Below are 9250 nucleotides of genomic sequence, written 5' to 3'. Positions count from 1 at the left end.
TTAGGAAAGAATATTAAAATAACAGCTGCCAATAGAGATTCAAAGGGGAAAAATGGATTTTCTACATGGACTATATGAATACCTAAAAGCAGTGAAGCAAGAGATTAAAAAATGAAATAAGAGATCTGAAAAAAAAAGAATTGGAAGGAACCAAAATTCAGGACTCCTATGCCCCCCCCCCCAAAAAAAACCATTAAGAAACGTGATTAACAAAGGAAGAAACCATAATCAGTATGACACAAGACTTGACAACTTCCACTAGGAATAAGAGGAGAGCATGAAATATAATATTCTGAAAGTCAAAAGTAAATTTATGACTAAGAATAACTTACCTTGCAATGGTGAATATAATCCTACAGTAGGGAGAAAATAGATACCTAAATGGAAGAGAGGGTTTTCCTGCATTTTGGATGAAAATGCCAGAGCTGAGTAGGCACTCTTTGAAATGCAAACACAAAAATTGGAAGAAAACTAAAAAGGTAGATTTATCTGAGCTATTAGAAGGGGCAAATGATGATGCAGTATTAATATTCTAATAGGGAAAGAAGAAACAAGTGTTCCTTCAAAATCCTAGTATCTTCAAAGTGTATTGAAAAGTCAAAAAAGAAAAATAGATGACCTGGGAATAGATTGGAGGGTTTCAAGAGAGGAAAGAGAAGAGAGGGTAAAAATCAACAAACTAGTGTAGAAAGAAGGAAGAAGAGGGTGGAATTTGCTGTTTCTCAGTTATAGGTTATGCGAGAAGATTGGGTACACTAATATCGATAAAAAGGTGAGTGAAGGAGGCATCAACTGAATCTCACTATTGTCTGAAACAGACAAAAGATGGTTGGAAACACACACAGTCAACAGGGAAAGTGTGGGGAGAAATGGGGTTGGGACAAAAGGGAATATAAAATTGGAGCAGGAATAGTCAAAAGCAACACAAATTTCCTGATCCTGAAGGTGTGGATAGAGGGAAATTAAAATAAAAAAAGGACAATTAAACAATTCGAACTTAAGGGGGCAATGCACCCATCAACTGAGGAATGGATGGACAATTTGTGGTATATAAATGTAATGGAATATTATTGTGCCATAAGAAATCATGAAAGAGCCAATTTCAGAGAATCCTGGGAAGAAGAAATTCATATAGCGTGAAGTTAGCCAAACCAGAACAATTTACACTGGCAAAGACTTTATAAAGAAAACAACTTTGAAAGGCTTAAGAACTCTGATCAAAGCAATGGCCAACCATGTTGGTCCAGAGGACCTCTGATGATGCTTGTTACCTGCTTCCTGAAAGAAAAAATGGTGGGTTCAGGATTCAGAAACAGTTATGCATTTGAGCACTGGGTTGATTTTGCTTGACTATGCTTATTTGTTAAAAGAGTGGTTTTTGGGGAAGATTTGGGAAGGAAAAGTCAGCAATAATGTTGCTTCTTCCCCAAAAGAGAGCTATGGAAACATTTATTAAGTAAATAAAAGACAGAAGAAAGTTCTAAGGAAAGACAAGAAGGATAGTTTTGAAAGTAATATATTGAAATATATTTTCATATATGTACATATATATGTATATATATATATATATATATAAAAGAACGAGTGGTATAAAGTGGAGACTTTGTTTCATATACAATCCTCTTTTGGTCTACTGTGTATACAGTAATGTTCTCCTTTTTTTGGTGCTTAAGATTAGAATTAAATTTAAATTTAAAAAGAGTTACATCTCGGATTTTTTTCTTTTTTTCCCCCAACCTTTAATTGGAAGGGAAAAAATCCCAGATATAACTCTTTTTTTAAATTCAAATTTTATTCTAAACTTAAATACAAAAAAGGAAAATATTTCTGTTGTCATTTCTTCCAAAAAAGAAGTCTTCTTGATCAGATAAATTAGAAAATCTTCAAGCAAAGATATTTTCCCAACTTCATTATATGTATTCTGTCCCTGGCAACAAAAAACCCCACAATTCATTCCTTAGCCATGGCTCAAAAAAACTAATCATTTCTTCAACACTATCACTTCCCAAACCCTCCTTTCTCTTCAAAAATCCCAACCTTTAGTTGGAAGAAATGACAAAACCACAAATCCTTCAAGTTAATTCCCAGGACTTCTTGGTCCCCAGGGATCAAATTTTCTAATGGTAATGTTTTTGTCCTCACATTAATCACCAGGAGTGAGTCATGTAAGGATGATGGGATTCTTCTGACCTCCTATATTCTAGTCAAGTACATAATGTGCAAATTAATCTCTCAGAAAATCAGGCAGCTACTTGATAATTCTCAGAACTCTTCTTTCCCTAGTTATTCCTATCTCCAGCATTGAGCCTAGGCACCAGAACTAATATATTATTTCATGGACATCTTAAACTGAATTCATCATCTCTTGCTACCCTGAACTAGATCTTCTCCTCTCTGCCTCCCCATTTCTATCAGTGTTACCCAGATTCAGTTCTTTGAAGTTCTCTCTCCATGTTATTCATTATAACGGTCACAAAATCCTGTCAATCTTCCCTCTGCAGCTTGATATGTTATATTCATCCTACTCCAGCCCCTCATCCCTTCTTGCTTCTGTCATTGCAATTATCTAATTGGGCTCTCTCCCCCCAGGCTTTTTCTCAACTCACAAAACATAGCCAGATTAATTTTTTCAGACATCTCATTTATCTATCACTCTTCTGATCAAGAATTTATTCAAATATGTTGCCCATTGCCTACACAGTCTCTTCATGGTATCATTTATCTTTGAATTGTTATATAGGGGTAAGCCCAGAGAATATAGACCTGAAGTTCCCCTAGAAACATCTGGGGACTCCATAGGCATGATAACTTAGTGATTGGGTTTTTAAGGATGACAGAATTCCTGACTGCTTCTTGCCCAACACACAAAGAATTTGTTTTGATATGACGCATAATTCAGAGAGGCTCTTTCTTTATTCAATCCTCCAACTGACATCATTTAACTCTGTGCCTTCTAGTGTGGGGTGGGGAAATAGGCTAAACCTTCCTAATCCCAGCATCATGGTGGCAGTTCTCAGGAGGCAGTTAAAGTATAAGACTCCAGTAGATGGGTTTGTGCCGGTGCTCCTGGCTGCCTTTTCCATTTTATGTTATCTTTGAGTACCATCCTTGAGGTAGGATGAGTCCAGGCTTGGAGGTGACCTTGTGCATCTGAGAGGTCTGGAGTTCCTGGGTCCCTTGAGTAAAGCTGAAGGCAGGAAGTTTCCATTTGAGAAGATGACCACCAATAGAAAAGACCAAGATGCTGGCCTGGATTGCCAGAAGATATTGAGGGACACAGTGGAGGGTTGAGGTGAAATATAAAATACATAATCAACAATCCTGCAAACTGATTTAAGTTCTGAAAAGGCTTAAATATCAACCTCCCAGCAAATGGTAACCATAATAACATTACTTTAAAAAATATTTTGTTTCCAATTACATATCATAACAATTTTATACACATATTATCATGTAGAACTTACTTCTATATTGGTCATTATTGTAAGAGAATCTGCATATAAAGCCAAAACCCTTAAATAAAAACAGAAATAAACTAAAGTGAAAAATCATATGCTTTGATCTGCATTTTGACTAATAGCTCTTTCTCTGGAGGTGGCTAGCATTCTTTGTCAGGAAACCTTCAGAATTGTCCTGGATCATTATACTGCCAAGAATAGGTAAGTCTTTCACAGATGATCATTGTATAACATTGCTGTTCTGGGAAAAACTAGGTTTAGATCAGCATCTCACACCCTATGTCAAGATAAATTCAGAATGGGTAAATGACAAATATAAAAAGGGAAATTATAAGCAAATTATATGAACATAGAATAGTATACCTATCAGATCTATGGGAAAAGAAAGAATTTAAGACCAAGCAAGAAACAGAGAACATTACAAGATGTAAAATGAATAATTTTATTATATTAAATTTAAAAGGAGTTTTACAAACAAAACCAATGCAACCAAAATTAGAAGGGAAGCAACAAACTGGGGTGGGGGGAATGTTATAACAAAAATCTCTGACAAAGGTCTAATTTCTCAGATTTATAAGGAACTAAGTCAATTGTACAAAAAAATCAAACTATTCCCCAATTGACAAATGGTCAAGGGATATGAATAGGCAGTTTTGGGATAAAGAAATCAAAACTATCAATAATCACATGAAAAAGTGTCCTAAATCCCTTCTGACTAGAGAAATGCAAGTCAAAACAATTCTGAGACACCATTTCACACCTAGCAGATTGGCCAATATGAGAGTAAAGGAAAATAATAAATGTTGGAGGGGATGTAGCAAAATTGGGAACTAATACATTGCTGGTGGACTTGTGAATTGATCCAACCATTCTGGAAGGCGATTTGGAACTATGCCCAAAGGGCTTTAAAAGACTGTCTGCCCTTTGATCCAGCCATACCACTGCTGGATTTGTACTCCAAATAGATAATAGAGAAAAATACTTGTACAAAATTATTCATAGCCATGTTCTTTGTGGTGACAAAAAACTAGAAAATGAGGGGGTGTCCATCGATTGGGGAATGGCTTGTGGTATCTGGTATCTGATGGTGATGAAATACTATTGTGCTGAAAGGAATGATGAACTGGAGAAATTCCATGTGAACTGGAAAGACCTCCGGGAATTGATACAGAGTGAAAGGAGCAGATATGGGAGAACATTGTACATAGAGACGGATACACTGTGGTACAATCAAATGTGATGGACTTCTTTACTAGCTGCAATGCAATGGTCCAGGACAATCCAGAGGGACTTATGGAAAAGAACGCTATCCACATCCAGAGAAAGAACTGTGGGAGTAGAAACACAGAAGAAAAACATATTGATTGATCACATGGTTTGATGGGGACATGATTGAGGATGTAGACTTTAAACAATCACTCAGTTACAAATATTAATAATATGGAAATAGATTTTGAACAATGATACATGTAAAACCCAGTTGAATTACTCTGCGAGGAGGGAGGAAGGAGGGGAGGGAAAGAACATGAATCATATAACCATGGAAAATATTCTAAGTTAATCTATTGAATTAAAAAAATTTAAAAGAATGCATACCCTTTGATCCAGCAATACCACTATTAGTTTTGTACCCCAAAGAGATAATAAAAAATAGTTGTACAAAAATATTCATAGCCATATTCTTTGTGGTGGCAAAAGATTGGAAAATGAGAGGGTGTCCCTCAATTGGGGAATGACTGAAAAATTTGCAGTATGTGATGGTGATGGAATATTATAGTGCTATAAAGAATAATGATTTGATGTGGAGTGAAATGAGTGGGACAAGGAGAACATTGTACACAGTAACTGAAACATTGTGGGATGATCAGATGCAATAGACTTTGCTACTAATAGCAACGCAATGATCCAGGACATGTCTGAGGGACTTGTGAGAAAATGCTATCCACATTGAGAGAAAGAACTGTGGGAGTAAAAATGCAGAGAAAAAAACATGATTTATCTATTGTTTTCATGGTTATATGATTGGGTTTTTTGTTTTAAAAGATTACTATATTACAAAAATGAATTATATGGAAATAGGTATCAAGTGATAATATATGTATAACCCAGTGGAATTGCTTGTCAGCTCCAGGAGGAGGGAGGGAAGGGGGAGAAAACATGAAACATGTAACAATGGGAAAATATTTAAAAATTAATTAAAAATAAAATTTTAAAACATCTCTTTGAGATACAGACATAGTAGTGATTTTACAAGATCACAGGGTATGCAAGTTTTATAACTCTTTGGGGCATAGTTCTAAATTGTTCTCCAGAATGATTGGATCAATTCACAATTCCACCAACAATATATATTAGTGTCTTGCAGCACTCAGTATTTGCAGCACTCCTCCAATATTTATTATTTTTCTTTACTGTCATATTTGTCAATTTAATAAGTGTGAGGTGGTGCCTCAGAGTTATTTTAATTTAATTCTCTAATCAAGAGTGATTTAGAATATTTTTTTCATATGATTATTGATATCTTTGATTTCTTCATCTGAAAATCCTTGTTCATATCCTTCAACCATTTGTCAGTTGGGGAATGACTTGTACTCTTAAATTTGACTTAGTTATCTATATATTTGAGAAATAAGAGCTTTATCAGAGAAAATTAATGCAAAAAAATTTCCCAGTTTGTTGTTTCCCTTCTAATTTTGGTTGCATTGGTTTTGTTTATATAAAACCTTTTTATTTAGTATAATCAAATTATTTATTTTTCATCTCATTATGTTTTCTTTCTCTTACTTGGTCATAAATTCTTCCCTTCTTCATAGATCTGACAGGTAAATTATTCTATGTTTTCTTAACTTGCTTATTGTATCACTCTCTAAATCATATACCCATATTGCCCTCTTCTTGATATATATAAAGTGAGATATTGATCTATACCTGGTTTCTGTCATACTGTCTTCCTATTTTCCCAGCAGTTTTCATTAAATACAAAGTTCTTATCTCAAAAGCTGTGATTTGGGGATTTATCTAATACTAGATTGCTAAGATCATTTACCCCTGGACATTGTGTATCTAATCTATTCCACTGACCTACCATTCTTTTTCTTAGGCAGTACCAAATTGCTTTGCCAATTACTGCTTTATAGCACAGTTTAAGATCTAGTACTACTAGGTTAACTTCCTTAATGTTTTTTTTATTCCTTTGATATTCTTGATCTTTTGTTCTTCCAGATGAATTTTGTTATTATGTTTTCTAGTTCTATAAAATAATTTTTGGTAGTTTTATTGGTATTGCATTGAATAAGTAAATCAATTGCCATTTTAATTATATTGGCTTGGCCTATCCATAAGCAATTAATATTTTTCCAATTGTTTAGATCTCACTTTGAGTCAAAAGTGTTTTGTAATTGTCTTCATATAATTCCTCTGTTTGCCTTGCCAAGCAGATTCCCACATATTTTATATTAATTATTTTAAATGGAATTTATTTTCCTATCTCTTGCTGTTGTACTTTTATAATATATAGAATATATATTTGTATATTACAAATATAATATATGGAAATCCTGATGATTTATGTGGGTTTAGTTTGTATCCTGCAACTTTGCTAAAACTATTACTTCAACTAGGTTTTTTGTTGATTCTCTAGGATTCTCTAAGTATACCATCATATCATCTTCAGAGTGATAGTTTAGTTTCCTTAATTGCTTACTTTAATTCCTTCAATTTCATTTTCTTCTCTTATTGCTAAAACTAGTATTTGTAGTACAACATTAATTAATAGTGGTGATAATGGACATCCTTGTTTCACACCTGATCTTATTGGGAAAACTTCTGGCTTATCCTTATTGCAGATGATACTTGCTGATGGTTTTTAATAAATACTACTTACTTTAAGGAAAGGTCCATTTAATTCCTTCACTTTCTAGTGTTTTTAATAGGAATGGGAATTGTATTTTTTGTCAGAGGCTTTTTCTGCATCTATTGAGGTAATCATGTGATTTCTGTTAGTTTTGTTATTCTTATGGTCAGTTGTGTTGATAGTTTTCCTAATATTTGTGGGGTGTCACTCATGGACTTCCCTGACCAGCAGGATCCCACAAGGAAAAGGGCTCACCTTCGTGATGGGACCCGAGGAGAGATAGGGAACCTGAGAACCAGGGTGGAGAGTGAAAGACAAGGACAAGTTAGTGATTGAATAGGGCAGGCAAACCTATGATATTCTCCTTGGTAGGAAAATAATGAGCATAAAGGAACACGAGGTGGATGAGGAGATTAAGATAAAGAATGCAAGCCGAGATGGGTTACAGCCTCTGGGAAGGAGAAAGTTTAGAGAGGGAGAGAGACAGAGAGATTGCTAGAGAAGATTGAAGATCCAAGAGGAAGATTCATAGTAGCCGCCTCTATATTTATTGCCTTAGTCTGTTTAGGGAAGTATTCTCAAGCACGTAGTAACCATGTTACAAAGCATGGACAATTCGGATTGGATGGTGAGGTAAGAGTAACACCTTTTTGGGTGTGTAGATTACAAACCGTGCTTTCCCAGGGAACTGTGGCTCCGATCATGTTAGTGAGTCTGTCCTAGGCAAGGGCCGCATGGCCATTTCAAAGTTACATTCACAAACCTCATTGGTTGTGCTTGGAGACACAGTAGCCATACAATCATTTATATTTCATAGATGTGAATATGCTTGGGATGCTACAATATTAAACCAGCCTCGCATTCCTTGTATAAATACCACTTGGTTATGGTGAATAATCCTTGCAATATATTTTTATAGTCTACTTGCTAGGGTTTTTATTTAAATTTTTTTTGTATCTATGTTCATTAAGGAAATTGGCCTATGATTTTCTTTTTCTGTTTCTGTTCTTCCTGGGTTAGATATCAACACAATATTTGTGTCATAAAAGGAATTCGGTAGGACTCTTTCTTTGTCTATTTTGCCAAATAGTTTATGTAATATTAGGATTGATTGTTCTTTAAATGTTTGATAGAATTCACTTTTGATCTGGTCCTGGGGATTTTTTCTTAAGGAGTTCATTGACAGCTTCTTCAATGACTTTTTCTGAGATGGGATTATTTAAGCATTTTATTTCCTCTTTTGTTAATCTGGGCAATTTATGTTTTTGTAAAAATTCATTTCACTTGGATTGTCATATTTATGGGCATATAATTGAGAAAAATAGCTCCTAATGATTGCTTTAATTTCCTGTTCATTGGTGATGAATTTACCCTTTTAATTTATGATAGTGGTAATTTGATTTTCTTCTTTCCTTTTTTCCAAATTAACCAATGCTGTATTTTTTCATAAAAACAACTCCTACTCTTATTTGTTCAATTGTTTTTTTTATTTTCAATTTTATTAATTTATCTCTCTTTTTTTTTAAACCCTTACCTTCCATCTTAGAGTCAATATTGACTCCAAGGCAGAAGAGTGGTAAGGGCTAGGCAATGGGGATTAAATGACTTGCCCAGGGTCACACAACTGGGAAGTGTCTGAGGCCAGATTTGAATCTAGGACCTCCCATCTCTAGGCCTGACTCTCAATCCACTGAGCCACCCAGTTGCCCCCTAATTTTTCTTTTATTTTTAGGATTTCCAACTTGGTCTTTAATTGAAGATTTAAATTTTTTTCTTTTTTTTCTAGTATTTTTTTAATTAGCATGCCCAATTCAGTGACCTGTTTTTTCTTTATTTTATTGATGTAAGCATTTAAAGATATAAAATTTCCCCTAAATACTACTTTGGCTATATCCCATAAATTTTGATATGTTGTTACAACATTGTCATTCTTAATGAA

This window comes from Monodelphis domestica, chromosome 2 (assembly GCF_027887165.1).
Source record: "Monodelphis domestica isolate mMonDom1 chromosome 2, mMonDom1.pri, whole genome shotgun sequence".
Taxonomy (NCBI): Eukaryota; Metazoa; Chordata; class Mammalia; order Didelphimorphia; family Didelphidae; genus Monodelphis; species Monodelphis domestica.
Note: the sequence above shows the minus strand (reverse complement) of the source record.